Source organism: Taudactylus pleione, unplaced genomic scaffold, assembly GCF_031769625.1.
Source record: "Taudactylus pleione unplaced genomic scaffold, aTauple2 ptg000333l, whole genome shotgun sequence".
Taxonomy (NCBI): domain Eukaryota; kingdom Metazoa; phylum Chordata; class Amphibia; order Anura; family Myobatrachidae; genus Taudactylus; species Taudactylus pleione.
In genome coordinates, this window is record NW_028284734.1 from 6,889,372 (window position 1) to 6,908,219 (window position 18,848).

General features: G+C 44.3%; 1 pseudogene; it reads right to left on the reverse strand.

The window, feature by feature from the left end:
* Positions 1–12,808: 12,808 nt before the first annotated feature.
* Positions 12,809–12,927, reverse strand: LOC148509010 (5S ribosomal RNA; annotated as a pseudogene).
* Positions 12,928–18,848: the final 5,921 nt, after the last annotated feature.

Consider the following 18,848-nt stretch of genomic DNA (forward strand, 5'->3'; position numbering starts at 1 on the left):
ATAGTCATATGAGGAAGGGTAGAAAGCCCCCACCTAGGTCAGAACAGAGACGTAACCAAAAGATCGATGTAGGACTAGTACAGTGAGAAGTCCATTTTTATTATAAAAATCGTGTACCAAAAAAGTTTACGCATTTTAAAAAAAAGTGTACCGCCTCCTACTCGTCCATCGACGGCAGAGCCCCAGCAACGTCCCCCTTACCCCGACAACGCCACTGGTCACACGTGCAGAGGAGGCCCCTGGAGGAATACACACACTCACGGTAGTTACGCCTTTGCCAATAGCCAATATTGAAAAATACAGGCTTAATTTAATATATGGAAATATCCTTGTAAATTAAGAAATTTTAATAGCTGTGCAAATAGCATTGTGACATTTCCTCTCTGTCGTCTTGTGTTGCAGGTGTCATATCAGCTTCACGTTCAGATGAGCTCAGAAGAGTACTGGAACTTTTTCATATTCATAGTGTAAACCCCCCTCAAAAAAAACAACAAAAAAAAAAAACATGGTTTAATTACTGAGATTAAGGGGTAAATTTACTAAAGTGATAGTTTTTAGAAGTGAGTTACAAAAGTGATGTTGCCCATAGCAACCAGATTCTACTTAACATTTAACTAGCACATTCTAGAAGATAATAGCTAGAATCTGATTGGTTGCTATGGGCAACATCACTTTTAAAACTCACTTCTAAAAACTCACTTTAGTAAATTTACCCCTAAGAGTATGTGCACCCATTTTGAAAGTCAGAGGGCAGCTCATGCAGTACATGAATTAAATCAGGTTGCCCATCACTGATATACACTGAAGTGCCAAAAGTCATGGCATATCAGTATGTAAAGGTAATGGTAGGTGGCGTCACATACTGTGACATCATGGAAATGCCCAGACCTGCATCAGTTGTAATCTGACATCTCGTGAGTTGGTTTGAAGACTACTAGCTTAGTAGTAGTATATTATCTTACTATAATGCTCCTATGGCAGGTATGCACTGTATTATCACCATCTGAACACGACCACTAGGTAAGAGCTGATACTCATGTACAGGGCTGCCATCAGAGATGGTGGGGTCTGGTACTGACAAATTAGGCAGGGCCCCCCTCGCCCCGAAGTATTGGGGCAGAAGTGGGTGGAGCTGTGGATGTGGGTGGAGCTACTTTGGGAGTGAGAGACAGGGAAGGCTGGGCCTATTAGGGGCACAGATTAATCGTTCGTAAATTCTGTTATATTACTTGCTGTGCTGACAATTTTTATTTGCATGTTTTTAATTTAATATATCTAAGCACAAGAGGTTTTGTGTATATATATATATCACACAAACAAAGCCTCTGGTGCTTAGCTATATTAAATTAAAAGCATGTCTCAGCACAGCAAGTAATATGACAGCACTTACCCACATGTATGTGTGTGATATATATATATATATATATATATATATATTTATATATTTATATATTAGGGGTGAGCGGGTTCGGATTTCTGAAATCCGAACCCCCCCCCCCCCGATCCGAGTCAGGCTCGACTTTTCCCGCCTGACTCGGATCTGAAATCGAGGCAAAACGTCATCATCCCGCCTTCCGAGTCTCGCGGGTTTTGGATCCTATATAAGGTACCTGCGTCGGCGCCATTTTCTCACTCGGCTGTGGACAGTGAAGAGGGAGGGTGGGAGTTAGGGCTGGCTGGGCTGTGTAGTGTAGTGTAGTGTTGTGCTGTGCTGCTGTTGTCCATAGGGGCTTTGTCCACTACTTCAAAGTCCATAGGGGCTGGCTGGACTATGTTGTGCAGTCAGTTGTACATAGGGGCTGTGTCCACTCCAAAGTCCTGTGCAGTGTCCCAGTCCTAAAGGGGTGCTGTAGTGTTGTCCAGGGGGTGCTCTGTCCGTCAGGGGTGCTCCTAAGTGCTAAAAAAAAAAAATATATATTTTTTTTCTGTGTTTGTGAATTGTGTGCACTGTGGCTGCACGTGCATCAACAAAGTAGTGCCAAGCATGCGCCTGTGTCCCATAAATAAAGGGCCAGCTGGCTTGTTCGTTAAAGGGTGCTGTAACCCCCAAAGTACACTCCAAACAAAATAAAAAAATATTTTCTGTGTTTGTGAATTGTGTGCGCAGTAGCCGCGCATGCATCAACAAAGTAGTGCCAAGCGTGCGCCTGTGTCCCATAAATAAAGGGCCGGCTGGATTGACCGCTAAAGGGTGCTGTAACCCCCAAAGGGCACTCCAAACAAAATAAAAAAAATATATTTTTCTGTGTTTGTGAATTGTGTGCACTGTGGCTGCACGTGCATCAACGAAGGAGCAGCGCCAAGCGTGCGCCTGTGTCCCATAAGTAAAAGGCCGGCTGGCTTGTCCGTTAAAGGGTGCTGTAACCCCCAAAGGGCACTCCAAACAAAATAAAAAATATATATTTTTCTGTGTTTGTGAATTGTGTGCACTGTGGCTGCATGTGCATCAACAAAGGAGCAGCGCCAAGCGTGCGCCTGTGTCCCATAAGTAAAGGGCCGGCTGGCTCATTTCTTAAAGGGTGGTGTAACCCACAAAGTGCACTAGTCTCCAACAAAAATAAAAAAATATTTTCTGTGTTTGTGTGCGCCTTAGCCGCACGTATATATCAATATAACATAAATGGAGGACCAAACTTTCTCCGATAAAAATAAAATAGGGAAAGATCAAGAACCACTTCCTCCTAGTGCTGAAGCTGCTGCCACTAGTCATGACATAGACGATAACATGCCATCAACGTCGTCTGCCAAGGCCGATGCCCAATGTCATAATAGAGGGCACATACAATCCCAAATGACAAAGTTCAGGAAAATGACCTTGAAAAAAACATTTAAATCATCTGAAGAGAAACGTAAACTTGCCAATATGCCATTTACAACACGGAGTGGCAAGGAATGGCTAAGGACTTTCCCTATGTTCATGACTAGTGGTACAGCTTCACATGACGATGGAAGCCCTCCTCCCACTAAAAAAATCAAAAGAGTTAAGCTGGCAAAAGCACAGCGAAGAACTGTGCGTTCTAAGAAGATATCACAAATCCCCAAGGAGAGTCCAAGAGTGGTGGCGGTTGCGATGCCTGACCTTCCCAGCACTGGACGGGAAGAGGTGGCTCTTTCCACCATTTGCACGCCCCCTGCAAGTGATGAAAGGAGCACCCACAGTCCACTTGCTGATATGCAAATTGAAGATGTCACTGTTGAAGTACAACAGGATGAGGATACTGGTGTAGCTGGCGCTGAGGAGGTTGGCGAGGAGGATTCTGATGGTGATGTGGTTTGTTTAAATCAGGCTCAGGGGGAAGACGGTTGTTGTCCGTGGGATGAAAAAGCCCATCACGGCCATGCCTGGGCAGAAGACCAAACATTCCACCTCTTTGGTCTGGCAATATTTCTATCCAAATCCGGACAACAACTGTCTTGCCGTATGTACCATATGTAAAGGTGGAATAAGTAGGGGTAGGGACGTTAACCACCTAGGAACATCCTCCCTTATACGGCACCTGCAGCGCGTTCATAAAAAGTTACTGTCAAGTTCAGAAACTTTGGCTAAGACCGTAAGCAGTCCAGGGACACCTAAATCCCGTTGTCCTGTTGTATCCAAGCGCCTGCAAACCACACCGTCAACTCCCTCGTCAATTTCCTCCTTAGTCAGGATCGGAAGTAGTCCTGCAGGCCATGTCACTGGCATGACTGACTCTCCTATCCGGGATTCCTCCGGAGGATCCTGCATTGCTACGCCTCCTGCTGTTGCTGGGAGTCGTTCATCATCCCAGAGAGGAAGTAGGAACACCACTACTTTTACTAAACATTTGACCCTCCAACAGTCCTTAGCGAGGAGGATGAAGTACGACAGGAGTCATCCTGAAGCAAAACGTATAACTGAGGCCTTGACTGCTATGTTGGTGTTAGATGTGCGTCCGGTATCCGCCATTAGTGCAGTGGGATTTAGACAATTGATGGAGGTAGTGTGTCCCCGGTTCCAAATCCCGTCTAGATTCCACTTCACTAGGCAGGCGATACAGAGACTGTACAGAAACGTCAGAAAAAGTGTCCTCAGTGTCCTGAAAAATGCCGTTGTACCCAATGTCCACTTAACCACGGACATGTGGACAAGTGGAACAGGGCAGACTAAGGACTATATGACTGTGACAGCCCACTGGGTAGATGTATCACCTTACGCAGCAACGTCACCAGTAGCAGCATCTCAGAAACGCCAGCTCGTTCCAAGGCAGGCTACGCTGTGTATCACCGGTTTCAGTAAGAGGCACACCGCCGACAACCTCTTAGAGAAACTGAGGGAAATCATCGCCCAGTGGCTTACCCCACTTAGACTCTCCTGGTGATTTGTGATATCTGACAACGCCACTAATATTGTGCGGGCATTACATCTAGGCAAATTCCAGCACGTCCCATGTTTTGCTCACACAATAAACTTGGTGGTGCAGAATTTTCTGAAAAGCGACAGGGACGTGCAGGAGACGCTTTGGGTGGCCCGAAAAATTTCAGGCCACTTTCGCCATTCAGCGACTGCGTGCCGAAGACTGGAGCGCCAGCAAACACTCTTGAACCAGCCCCGCCATCACCTGAAGCAAGAGGTTGTGACGCGGTGGAACTCAACCCTCTATATGCTTCAGAGGATGGAGGAGCAGCAAAAGGCCATTCAAGCCTATACATCCACCTATGACATAGGCAAAGGAGGGGGTATGCACCTGACTCAAGCGCAGTGGAGAATGATTTCCGTGTTGTGCAAGGTTCTCCAGCCCTTCGAACTTGCCACACGTGAAGTCAGTTCAGACACTGCCAGCTTGAGTCAGGTCATTCCCCTCATCAGGCTTTTGCAGAAGCAGCTGGAGAAAGTGAAGGAGGAGCTAAGACGGAGCAATTCCGCTCGGCATGTGGGACTTGTGGATGAAGCCCTTCATTCGCTTTGCCAGGATTCCAGGGTGGTCAATCTGTTGAAATCAGACCACTACATTTTGGCTACCGTGCTCGATCCTAGGTTTAAAGCCTATGTGGTGTCTCTTTCCGGCCGACACAAGCCTGCAGAGGTGCAAAGACCTGCTGGTGAACACACTGTCAGCTGAAGCGGAACGTGACACGTCAACAGCTCCTTCTTCATTTTCTCCCGCAACTGGGGCTGCCAGGAAAAAACTTAGCTATCCTAAGCAACCCGCTGGCGGTGATGCAGGGCAGGCAGGACCAAGTTTGGACATCTGGTCCGGACTGAAGGACCTGGCAACAATTTCTGACATGTCTACTGTCACTACATATGATACTGTCACCATTGACAGAATGGTGGAGGATTACATCGGTGACAGCATCCAAGTAGGCATGTCAGACAGTCCATACCTGTACTGGCAGGAAAAAGAGGCAATTTGGAGGCCCCTGTACAAACTGGCTCTATTTTACCTGAGTTGCCCCCCTCCAGTGTGTACTCCGAAAGAGTGTTTAGTGCAGCCGGGAACCTTGTCAGCGAAAGGCGTAGGAGGTTGCTTCCACAAAATGTGGAGATGATGTTCATAAAAATGAATTATCAACTCTTCCAGGGAGACCAGCCTCCAGAACGTACAGAGGGACCTGTGGTGGTGGATTCCAGTGGGGACGAGTTAATACTCTGTGAGGATGAGGATGTACACAACACTGAAGAGGGTGAGGAATCGGTGGATGAGGACGACATCTTGCCTCCGTAGAGCCAGTTTGTGCAGGGACAGATTAATTGCCAGCTTGTTTTGTGGGGGCCCAAACGAACCAATCATTTCAGCCACAGTTGTGTGGCAGACCCTGGCGCTGAAATGATTGCTTTGTTAAAGTGTGCATGTCCTGTTTATACAACATCAGGGCCCAAGGAGAATTCCATCTTGCACCTCTTTTTTTCTTTGCATTATGTACAGTACAGTTTGGGGCCTAGTTTTTCAAACTGCCATCCTGTCTGCCACTGCAGTATCACTCCTAGATGGGTCACGTGTTTGTGCCGCCCACTCGTGTCGCTTAGCATAGTCATCCAGCTACCTCGGTGCAACCTTTTGGACATAAAAACACTATTGTGAGGTGTGAGGTGTTCAGAATAGGACTGGAAATTAGTGGAAATTAAGGTTAATAATAGCATAGGAGCTGAAAAACCAACACATTCTGTGATTTTAGCTGTTTTTATGCTTTTAAAAAAAATAAAAAAATACAGATCCAAAACACAAAACCCAGAACCCAAAACACGGAAGGGTGGTTTTGGCAAAACCAATCCAGATCCAAAACACGAAGAAAGATCCAAAACACAAAAAGTGGCCGGTGCACACCCCATATATATTATATATATATATATATATATATATACACACACACACACACACACAGTCAGGTGCATAAATATTGGGACATTGACAGAATTTTCATATTTTGGCCACTATTCACCACCACATTGGCTTTGAAATGAAACAAACAAGATGTGCTTTAACTGCAGACTTTCAGATTTAATTTGAGGGTAATTACATCCAAATCAGGTGAACGGTGTAGGAATTACAACGGTTTCTATATGTGCCTCCCACTTTTTAAGGGGCCAAAAGTAATGGGACTATCAACTCAAAAGCTATTTCATGGACAGGTGTGGGCTATTCCCTCGTTATTTCATTATCAATTAAGCAGGTAAAAGGTCTGGAGTTGATTCTTGGTGTGACATTTGCATTTGGAATCAGTTGCTGTCGACTCTCAATATGAGATCCAAAGAGCTGTCACTATCAGTGAAGCAAGCCATCATTAGGCTGAAAAATCAAAACAAACCCATCAGAGAGATAGCAAAAACATTAGGTGTGGCCAAATCAACTGTTTGGAACATTCTTAAAAAGAAAGAACGCACCGGAGAGCTCAGCAACACCAAAAGACCTGGAAGACCACGGAAAACAACTGTGGTGGATGGCAGAATAATTATTTCCCTGGTGAAGAAACACCCCTTCACAACACTTGGCCAAACCAAGAACACTCTCCAGGAGGTAGGTGTATATGTGTCAAAGTCAACAATCGAGAGAAGACTTCACAAGAGTGAATATAGAGGGTTCACCACAAGATGTAAACCATTGGTGAGCCACAAAAACAGGAAGACCAGATTAAAGTTTGCCAAACAACATCTAAAAAAGCCATTACACTTCTGGAACAACATCCTATGGACAGATGAGACAAAGATCAACTTGTACCAGAGTGATGGTGGTGGTGACAGCATCCCTCCACGCATGTCAGCGCTCGCCGCTCCGGCGTCTGTGCATGCCGCTGACAGGATCTAATTAGATTCGGCAGGCTCCTCACATGTCAGGTGATGCGGGTGACGTCATTACGTCACCCGCACACTGCATCTCTGGGAACGCTGGCTTCTGAAGCGATCAGAGCTGTCTTTAGTCTCTGATCGCCTCAGAGACCAGCGTTTCCAGTTGCACCAGCTACAGAGGGTACAGGGGGATGCTTGCTTGGCTGACGGGCCCCCTAAGCCGCCGGGCCCCATAGCAAGCGCACCCCCTGCACCCTCTGTAGTTACGCCACTGAGTCAGAGTGAGATTGCATATCAGGAATAGGGCTGAAACTGCAGGGAGAAGGCTCCCGGTACCTGTTGCTGTTCTGCAGGTGGTGACAGCATCCCTCCTGGTGACAGGCTGGGAAGAGGGGGTTTGTGTATAAATGGAGGTAATCCTGCTAGTGACTGTGCATGCATACTGTGCCTCCCCATTCCCCAGTGCATTGGAGAAGGTACTGAGACAAGTTAAAAGCAGTTCCTTACTTGCTCCTTCCAGGAGAGCATTACATTACTGCTGCTTCCAGACGCAGAATAGTAGTTTGTGTAGACTAGGGACAGCCAGGCAACTCATCTCCACTGTAGCAGCAGATTAACCCCTGCATTGCTGGAACTGGCCACTGTAGATAATGTAGCAGATTAACCCCTGCATTGCTGGAACTGGCCACTGTAGATACTGTATACCGTATAATAGAACTGGCCCTGGTCACTGGTGGAATGCACCAGCAGCTGCCAGATAAGAGAAGAGTTTCAGTGGCATTTAATACACGGAGCCGGTCGCAAGCCAATCACAGCTCGCTGAACGGCAGCCGGCCAATCAGCAGCGGCCGCTGCTGATTGGCTGGATGCTGTTCCACGAGCTGTGATTGGCTTGCGGAACTGCAGCCAATCAGCAGTGGCCGCTGACTAGCTGGCTGCCGTTCTGCGAGCTGCTGTGATTGGCTTGCGGCCGGCTCCATGTATTAAATGCCATCAAGTCTCTTTAGTTCTTCTTTGGCTGCCCCTGGTGCACTCCAGCAGTGATGTGCAGTATCGCACATCACTGCATTTCACACCTCCGCTACCGGGCCCCCTCTCTCTCCGGGCCCGGGACTGGAGTCCCCACAGTCCCCCCCCTGATGGCGGTCCTGCACATGTACCCCAGTAATAGCTATGCACTGAATACCAGGTAAATTACACTGTCCACATAAGCAATGGATCTCTTCAACCTGCTAGGTGGACAGCACATTAGGGTGGTACTAAGACACTCCAGTGTAGAAAGGAAGGAAATGCGTTTAGGTGCAACATTTTGCCTCTCACACAAGTACTCCCTTCTGCTATGACACAGAGGAAACAATTATCCAATGTACAGTGTATGTTTTCTGCAAGCTCAATCTAACATGGAGAAATAACCTGATCACAGCTTTAGGCTTATTTATTTTTTTGGTCCCCTAGAGTTCACAAAACCATAATACACATCATCTGTTTCAGAATAATTGGCAATTTCCGCTGAAGTTTCTACTACAAGCCAAAAGGACAACTTTAATGTTGGGAGGTAGGTACTAATGTTATGGCAGGTAAAACTTTTATAATTTCATCTTTTCCTACCTCTCTGTACTATTGAGAGACTATCCTATAGGTGTGGGACAAGCGAAGGTGAAACGTTAACGGAGCTGCAGTGGAACGTCAGCATCAAACTGATCAATGTATTTTATCTCCATGGTTCATATTAGAAGCAGAAGCAGTTCAGCTGTGTCCTGTTGTGGGTGATCTGGGCTGCCCTAGTCATTCTATCGCTATGTCAGGGAATCCAAGGTGTGGGAATGGATTGTGATTGAAAACACAGGGACCAAACCTTGTAAAAGGCAGCCACTGTATTATTTTGTAAGCTCTAATGTATTCCATGGATGCCACAAAACTGATACGAGCCAGGAGAGCGGCACTTGGGGGCGAAACCTGGCTATTCCAATGTTTGGCTATCATAGATTTTGCCACATTGCAATATGCACTACTAGTTTGTCTTGAGGTTTACTAGCAGACATGACAGGGTAATTTAGGCAGGGCCTGCGCTAGGTGTTCTGGCACCCAGCGCCATCCTCCCGCTCCCCCACCCCCCCATGGAGCATGCCTGGAGCTGGACCTGTATTAAAAATGTTGGCAGAGGGATCACAAGCCAAAGTTAGGCCTGTGGTTCAGATAATCAGGGCCTATACTTGGTCCCGAACTGGTTAGATAATGGGGCATGTCCACCACATGTTAAACATATAGAGTTATGGTAGCCTTACCTAGATAACTCCTTTTCCTCGAGGTTCATAGAGTCCACAGGGATATGGTTGGAAGACCAGGCACCAAACAGTTAAAGCTCTGGCTCCCAGAATGCCCTGGGTCCTCCTCCATATATACCCTGCCCCCAGCCATAGGACTTCAGTTCAGTTAGAAGAAGGAAAGAGAAGGAATAACAATTGTACACCAGAATCACTCTTACAGAAGATGAGGAAATCTGTGACCGAAAGAAAATCACCCAATGAAGCCAGGTGTGTCAGGGTGGGATCCCTGTGGACCCTATGGACCTAGAAGAAAATGAGTTATCTAGACAAGTCTACAATAACTCTATATTTCTTCTTTGGGGTCCATAGGGATCCACAGGGATGCCATGGGGATGTCCTAAAGCAGTTCCCCTAGGGTGGGAGACTCTCCTGAGCAGAAAGGAGAACTCGTCGCCCAAAGGAAGCATCCTGGGAGCCAAAAGTATCAAAGGCATAAAACCTAAGAAATGTGTGGACAGATGACCACGTGGCAGCCTTGCACAATTGTTCAGCAGAGGCACCACGACTGAATGCCCACGATGGCCCTATAGACAGAGTAGAATATGCTGTCACCGTGCTTGGGACAGGAAGATCAGCCTGTGTGTACACTTGAGAGATAGTCATGCGTACCCATCTCCCCAGTTTCTGCTTATTAGCTGGCCATCCTCGTTTGTGAAAACCATAATACAAAAAGAGAATCCGATTTTCGAACACAGATTGTTGGCGCCACATAAATACGGAGAGCACGAACTACATCCAGGGAGGCTTCACCTACAGAAAGGTCTGGAGCCTGAAAAGCTGGAACAATAATTTATTAAATTTACATGAAAACGGGACACTACCCTAGTAAGGTAAGCCTCCCTTGTATGGAGAACAGCTTTATCCTGGTGAAAAATCAAAAATAGGGAGCGACAAAAGAGCGCTGCCAAATCTGAGAGACTGCGAGAAGAAATAGCAAAAAAGAAAAAGTGTCTTTGCTTTTACCACTTCAAATCCACAGAGTCTAAAAGTTCAATGGGGAAGCTTTTAACCCCTTAAGAACCAAAGACAAATCCCACGGTGCCAACAGTGGAACAAAAGGAGACTGAACTCACAGGATTCCTTGGAAAAAAATTCTAACATCTGGTAACAGAAACCAGACTGACAGTGCAGAAACCTGCACACTCAAAGTGGCCAGGTGGACACCATTGTCCAACCCTGCCTGCAGAAAAGTCAGTATCCTGGAAATCCTAAACACCTTAGGATCATATTCCTTATGAGAACACCATTGACCAAAAGAATGCCAAACTCTGTAATAGATGCGGGCAGAAGCAAGCTTCCGTGCTCTAAGCATCGTTTGAATTACAGAACTGGAAAATCCCTTCGCTTTTAGGATGCAAGATTCAATAGCCACACTGTCAAAGCCAGACGGGGCAAGTCCGGATGTCGGCAGGGACCTTGCGTTAGCAGATCCTGCCACACAGGAAGAGGATACGGACTGTCTACGGATAGATTCTGTATGTCGGTGAACCAATGACGTCTTGGCCAAGCCACCAGTATTACTGTTCTGCCTTTCTGCTTGACTTTCCTGAGAACTCTTGGGAGCAGGGAGTTAGGAGATACACCAACTTGAAGTCCCATCTTACTGCGTCCACGAAGGATGTTGATGGGTCTCTGGACCTGGCCCCTTATCTGGGGACCTTGTGGTTGTGGTGTGGCACCACGAGATCTATCTCTGGTAGACCCAATTTGTTTACCAGGAGCTGAAACACTCTCGGATGGAGAGAACACTCACCAGAGTGTATGTGATGGCGACTTAGGAAGTCTACTTCCCTATTGAGTACTCCCGGAATGAATATTGCCGAGATGGCCGTAAGATGACGTTATTCCCAAATGAGAACCTTTGTCATATCATGGTCGCATAACTAGTTGTGCCTCCCTGATGATTGAGGTAGGCCACTGTAGTTGCGCTGTCGTACTGGATCTGGACAGGCCTGCCCTGGAGCAAGTCCTGTGCCCTGACTAGTACTTTATATACTGCTCGCAGTTCCAGAATGTTTATTGGCAAATTACTTTCTTGACTTGTCCGTCTCCCCTGGAAGGTGTGATGTCCTGTCACTGCCCCCCCATCCGCAAAGACTGGTGTCTGTGGTGAGAAGCACCCTATTTGGAAGCTAGAACGGGAGCCCTTTGTTTAGATGCTCCATTTTTAGCCACCACAGGAGGGAGTGACGAGCCTCTGGAGTGAGAAAGATCATCTGGGACTGTATTAAATGATGCTGTCAGTTCTACCTGGAGAGAATCAACTTTTGCAGAGGCCTGGAATGGAACTGAGCATACCCCACCATGTCGAAGGTCGATACCACTGATCCCAGCACCAGCATTGCTGACAGAATGGATACTCCGCTTGTGTATCCCGCTATGATAAGGCCCCAATCTTGTCTTCTGGCAGAAACACCCTTTGTAGCATCTGCTGTGTTGGAGAAAGTGATGATTTCTGCCAATTGATGATCAAGCCGTGCCTCTGTAGGCAGGCTACGGTCAGCTGAAGATGGTGTTGCAAAACCACCGAAGTCCGTGCCATTTCAGGTGGTCGTCCAGATATGGCAGAATTCTGACTCCCTGATGCCTGAGATAAGCAGTCATGACTGACATTATTTTGGTATATACCCGGATAGCCGTAGAAAGGCCAAAGGGAGTGCCTGAAATTGGTAATGTTGCTGAAGGACAGCAAATCGTAAAAATTGCTGGTGGGATGGGATCATTGGTACAAAAGACAAAGAGAGAAAGAGAGGGCTATTCGCTGGGGCACTCTTCATGACTAATGTCGACTGTTAATTATATAAGTTGATTGATAACTGAAAATAATATCAAATACACTCTACATGGCCAATTACTACACAACCTTATATACACTGCCAGTTTGAAAAAGGGTTGGTGTTGGAACACATTGACAATGAATAATCCAACCTATTTCCTTATGTTAAAAATTAACTTTTAATCAGAGTTATATTAAAAAATTGAAGATGAGTATCCCTTCAAACAAATTTTAAAGTTATTAGATAAGGGCGAAAATATAATGTATTGAAAAATGAAAAATAATAAAATCTCCACATGCATTCACATATACATGTGGATAGGTAAATACCTTGGTCGTAAATAAGTAACAATTGCGATAAAAGTATCTTATCCTATGGATGTATGTGGATTGTTATAATGGTACTGGGTTGCCACTCTGCTGATTTACCAATCGTCCCAATCCACCTCCAGTATTAATGACCTACAGCACCTGGTATTCCCAAGTGGTCTCCCATCCAGGTACTAACCAGGCCCATTACTGTATAGCTTCCAAGATCAGACGAGATTGGGCATATCCAGTATGGTATGATTGTAGATGATTTCCCAACTGGGGAGTGTAGATGCCCAGGTACACACAGCGTAAGAGTGTATGTAGGACTAACTCACCAGAGAAGTCCACTTTATTAAATAATACACAGTATCAGTAAAAGTATTGCATGAGCGTACTTTAATTGTATTATACAGTTAATCACATGGTTAAACATATGACGTAAAACAGTCAAGTGTGATTGTCTGACTGATTACTATTGTCCTGGAACAGTCAAATAAGATGTCCAAATAAGCTATTATAAATTATGCTGTTCATATGACAATGATGCTTATATACTGATCTAAAATAACATTGATACACTTATAACGGTCTGTATGATGTGTGATTAAATTCAATCCTATTAATAGGCAATTTACAAATAATACATTCTAGCAACTTAATCGTTCAATAGGTAACATAGCAGGTGATTCGATTCAATCCTGTCGGTAGACAATTACTTATAACACATTCCAACGACTTAGTCGTAAATAGTTAGCGTAGCAGCCAGCATAAAGTGATGTGTGTCGGAATGTATCTCAGACCCCACAGGGCTCATAAAGTACACAAATAAGCTGCCAGTATAATACTGATCCTCCCACACCGTTAACAATTTACTATAGATAGACAAGGTGTGTGCTGTTCTTATGAATAAGTAATGAGCACACAGATATGTGCAATCATCCAAGTGGTTAGTTCATATGGTATTCAGCATTTACTAGAACACATCAAGGTCTAATCTAATAGCACCCTGTTCATTTGGTGAGTAAAGATTGTAAGAGGAACAATAGAATGAAACAGCACTGTAAATAAGTGTATATCAAACTGAAATTGGGGAATAAATTTCCCTAACTAAAACAGCAGAAGAACAGTGTAATCACAATGTTAAGGCTCTGCGTGTTGCTCGTGAAAAAGATGTCTGTATTGACACGGGGTCATTTACAGACTCACATACAGTCCATAGCAAAAGATGTCTGTAGTGACACAAGGTCAGTTACAGGCATACATACGATCCCAGGGTAAGGCTGCTTGGAGTCCGATCACTGCATAAGTCGGATGTCCAAGGAAGAAGAGGACGCGCGTTTTGCCCAGTCAAGGGGCTTGTTCACCTCACACATGTCACGTATTGGGAGAAAAAACTCCTTAAATATGCATATCCGGCAGTTAATTCCACAAAACTTGGAGTATCATTGGCTAGTAAGATGTCTCCATTAGCCTGTCATGACCATTCATCTGGTCCAATCATCACAAAGATCAGAGCGCTTTGCATGCTGGGGATTGTAGTCTAAAGACGTACAACAGGATAGTCATCGTCTTATATGCCACAACATCAGGGACAAATCACAGATCCACATTCGGTAATGCTACAGAAAAAACTTAGCCATACAGCAAAAATTCTAATATAGGCTAATAAGATATAGCGCTTGTGTATTAAGTGATGGCCACACATGTGGACCAGCCACCACAAACGCTAAGTGCATTGCCTGCTGGGATCTGTAGTATATATGTACTACAAAATCATCATATTATAATGTGCATTGCATGCTGAGGTTGGAAGTTTACCCTAAGAAAACGTTAAGGAGTGCTTTTATATTCAAGGATAGCCACATGTGTGAAACAATTAGACGTTAAGTGCAATGCACGCTGGAATCTGTAGTTTATCCACTCATCTTTGTACTACAAAGTCGCCATCTTAATATAAGATGCATTGCATGCTGGGGATTGTAGTATATACTGGGAAAGCGTAATGTTATATTAGGTCTGATATACATTTTAAGTCCAATCTAGTGGGACTACAAAAGAGCGCATTACCACGGAAAAAGTTCCTTATAAATTAGAGAAAGAAAAATAGTACAGCTGTGTTATTATATGTTTGCCACAGATGTAGACCAATCACCGCAGACATTTAGTATATTGCATGCTGGGAACCATAGTTGATACATTCATTGGTGTACTACATAGTATTCAAACCCGTTATACAACAAAATTAATTCATAAATTCATAATATATTCTATCAGCTAATAAGCTGATAAAGCATCAAAAAATGATCCAATCATGATCTCTGTATCAGGTCATATGTGTTGTCCATAACTGGACACAATTCACCCATATGTGATATATACTAATCATAATAATTGAAAGTGATTACATATGACTATGGTGTTAAGGATGCCGTGTTAGTCCTAAATACCTAAATATTATGTTATATAAATAACATAATAAAAAGTTCCAATCAAGAATAAAATGAAACAAAATACGTGATTAAATTATAGAGTGACAAATATATGTAGAGATATAATGTTAAATCAAATTTCCTCAAAAGGGAAGAGGATAACAATAAGAAATATTTAATGAAGTTAAAAAAATGTGAAAGAACTATGAAATTCTATTCCTCAATACACTGTTAGAAAAATACCAAACTCCAAATTTGTGTAAAGATTCTGAGTATACAAAAATGTATATAAATATATAAATGAAAGTGGAGTGACCAGTGCCAATAAAACGAGAAAAAAACCGTGATAGTAAGACTATTGTGCGACAATCAATCACCAATATAAGAAATGGAAAGTGTAGACAAAAAATGTGAGATGTGAGTTTGTAAGAGAAGTTGGATTATCAGGTGTATGGATCACAAACGAGGAATCAATGACATGATCATATATAGGATCATCCCAAAAACAATATACCATATTAATCACATATAAAAACACAAAGATACATGATAGACCTCATGGGTACAGCGTATAAACTAATGGATCCAGACTTTTGTTAAAATATTCAATAGGGATGATGGTATTATAAAAATACCCCATAGTTGATAAACTCATTCATCCCATTTGGATTAAGAGCACCAAGTTTGAATGTCCAAAGGCTCTCCCGTTTAATCAATTCCTGTGAAATGTCACCACCACGAATTCCTATGTTGACCTTCTCCAGACCAAATGCCCGGAGTTCTTTGTAATTCCCATTGTGGCATGTATAAAAATGTCGTGCCACAGATGTTAGTTTTTTTTAATTTGGCCATGTCGGAAGAAGCATTTCTAATTGACCCCACGTGTTCCAAAATACGTTGTTTTAGATTCCTTGAGGTCATTCCCACATATTTTTTGTTACAACTGCATGTTAGGCAATATATTACACCCGTTGTGTTGCAATTTATGAAGCTTCTTATCTTTTTCTCTTGACCATATTTGTCATTTGGGATGGGATCATTGGAATATGCAGATATGCATCCTGAATATCCAGGGAAACCATGTAATCTCCCGGCTCGATAGCCAAAAAAACCCAAAAACCTTAAGTTTGTCGTATTGATTTACAAAAATAGTCAGCCAAGAACTCTATACTTTCTCTTCCCTGAGGACGGAAGGACTGAAAAGAAACCTGCCTAGCTCTACTATTTGACTTAGATGGCAGACCTACTGACTTTGAAGCCGCCAGAGTAGAAATTATATTATCCAACTCCGCTCCAAAAAGTATCTTTGCATGAAAAGGTAAAACTATCAGCGCCCTCTTTGTTCCTGTATCAGCTTTCCAAGATCTTGACCAAACGGCCCTGCGTGCTACTATGGATGCTGCTTATGCCCTAGAAGCTAAAATTCCAGCATCCACTGCAGCCCCTCCCAGATAGGACGTTGCTTCAATCTTTTTATCTGTGGAATCCCTCAGAGAAGATGCTGATGGAATAGGCAATGTAGCATTTCTGATTAAATGCGTTACATGAGCATCCACAGTAGGAGGTACCTCCCACTTAACACATACATAAGGTGGGAACATATACAAAGATTTTATCCTCTTATCTACATAAAACCGCTTATCAGGGTTAACCCCATGCCTCCTCAATAAGCTCAGTGAGCTGTTCAGAAACAGGGAACTCTGTTTTTACCACCTTTCATTATGTCTTCTTACTATGAGCTGGTTCATCATCCTGAATATCTAGGACTGATTTAACCGCCCTCACCACAGTAGTAACATCCACAGTAGATGGATGATCCTCCTCCCCAGAATTAGATCCTGGAGAGGAATCCTTTGCATCATTAGATTCCTCCGATGATGCGTCTGAATCCATATGTTGTGCAGACTGAGATAAAGACAGCTTGCGGCCAGGCGCTTTAGTCACTACTGGTCTGTTATCAACATTAGATGGTGCCATACTCTGACTAAAATGGCCATCACCATCTCTTATAGCGGAATGCATATGAGGTGAAAACATATGTGGTCACCCTATCCAAGGAGGCATCGTTAAGAGTAGCCAAACGATCTATCACCTGCATCATAACCTGGGACAAAGAGGTAACCCAAGATGGCTTTTGTCCAACAACAGGTAAAGTGGACTGGTGAGGTGGGACTTTATCACAGGCAACACACAAGCCCTCCTTTATGTCCTGTGAGGACACACAAGCCTTACATGATTTACATGAAACCAGCACAGGTGGCTCCTCCTCTTGTTTCCTTTTATCTTTTGACATATTCAAAGTAAAGGCACAATCGCAAAGTTACGTGACAGCCTCCACAAAATCCCAATGAATGTGAAGTACTTCAGAAAGACATAACAGTGATAGCTATAATTGACAAATAGAAATAAAAAACAGTATCAGTCCACAGCTAGCAAACAGTCACATATAATGCACATGTAATAGTTACAATTGGCTCTAAATCAGCTACAGCAATGCAAAGGAATGGTAGGACATAGAGCACCATATACCTTAACCAAGGGAGAGGTATACAGGGAGCATGACCCAGACCTTCCTGAGACCAACAGCTACCGGATGCACTGCGTGGACCGGGAGCGTTTCATACACGTTGGGGGTAGACAGAGCAACCCAGACACACAAAAACATTTGTAGGGACTGCTTATGGGTCGGGGGAGGTGCTGCCAGGGGAGCGCCTACCTCCCCTAAGCTGCATTAACCAGCCGGGTATGCTGGCCTCATGGCAGCAGATATGCGTCTGCTGCCGATCCCTGGTGTCAGATGATAGGGCCCCGGCTGGTGTAGGAAGGATGCGGACAATTCCCTGGTCCTCAAAGCAGTGGCTTCTGGTGCGTCTCTAATACCAGAAGCGAGGAATCGCCTTACCGGACATCTCAGAGCAACCGGTGCAGTCCAGATCGCAGCATCGCTGCTAACTAAATTCAGCCATGACCCGCCGAAATCACCAGCACAATTAATGATGTTGCGGCTCGGCGTAGGTAGATGGAGTCGCAGTACATGCGCCTTAATACAGATGCTTGGTACTGCCAACTAAAAAAAAATAAATAAAAAAAAATAAAATAAACTTAGGACTGTCTGAGCAGTCCCGTTACAACAGTGTGTCTGAATCCTGCCGCACCAAACAACAAAACTGAAGTCCTATGGCTGGGGGCGGGGTATATATGGAGGACCCAAGGCATTCTGGGAGGCAAAGCTTTAACAGTTTGGTGCCTGGTCTTCCATGGTATCCCTGTGGATCCCTATGGACCCCAAAGAAGAAACAGTTTCTACTGCAGTGCCCCAGCAGGAGCTGTGTGTTGCCAGAAATATAGCTTGGCCGGCACTAAGTACCATCGGGTATACACCTTGTAACATGTTTCTCTTACAGCAAAACTTATGGAGGCTTTGGAATTCAGTCTCTAATGGTGGCCCACTCTTCGTCAACAATAGGGGCTGGAAGGACAGCTTCCGAGGCTATTTCAGGAGGTTCCCGTGGAGGGGAAGCTAGGGCTAGAACCTAGTTGCAATTGATGTGATAGATCAACAGTGTAATGTTCAAAGTTCAAATATCTAACTGTCGTTCTGTTTTTTTTTCCTTTGCCCTATATAGATCACTTAACCAAGCTTTTCTATTTAGCATCATGCCCACAAGGGAGTATAATCTATATTCCACAATCATTTTTACAAATATTCCACAAATGTTTTTGAACGGCAGCAATGAAAGGAACAGAAGAGAAGATGC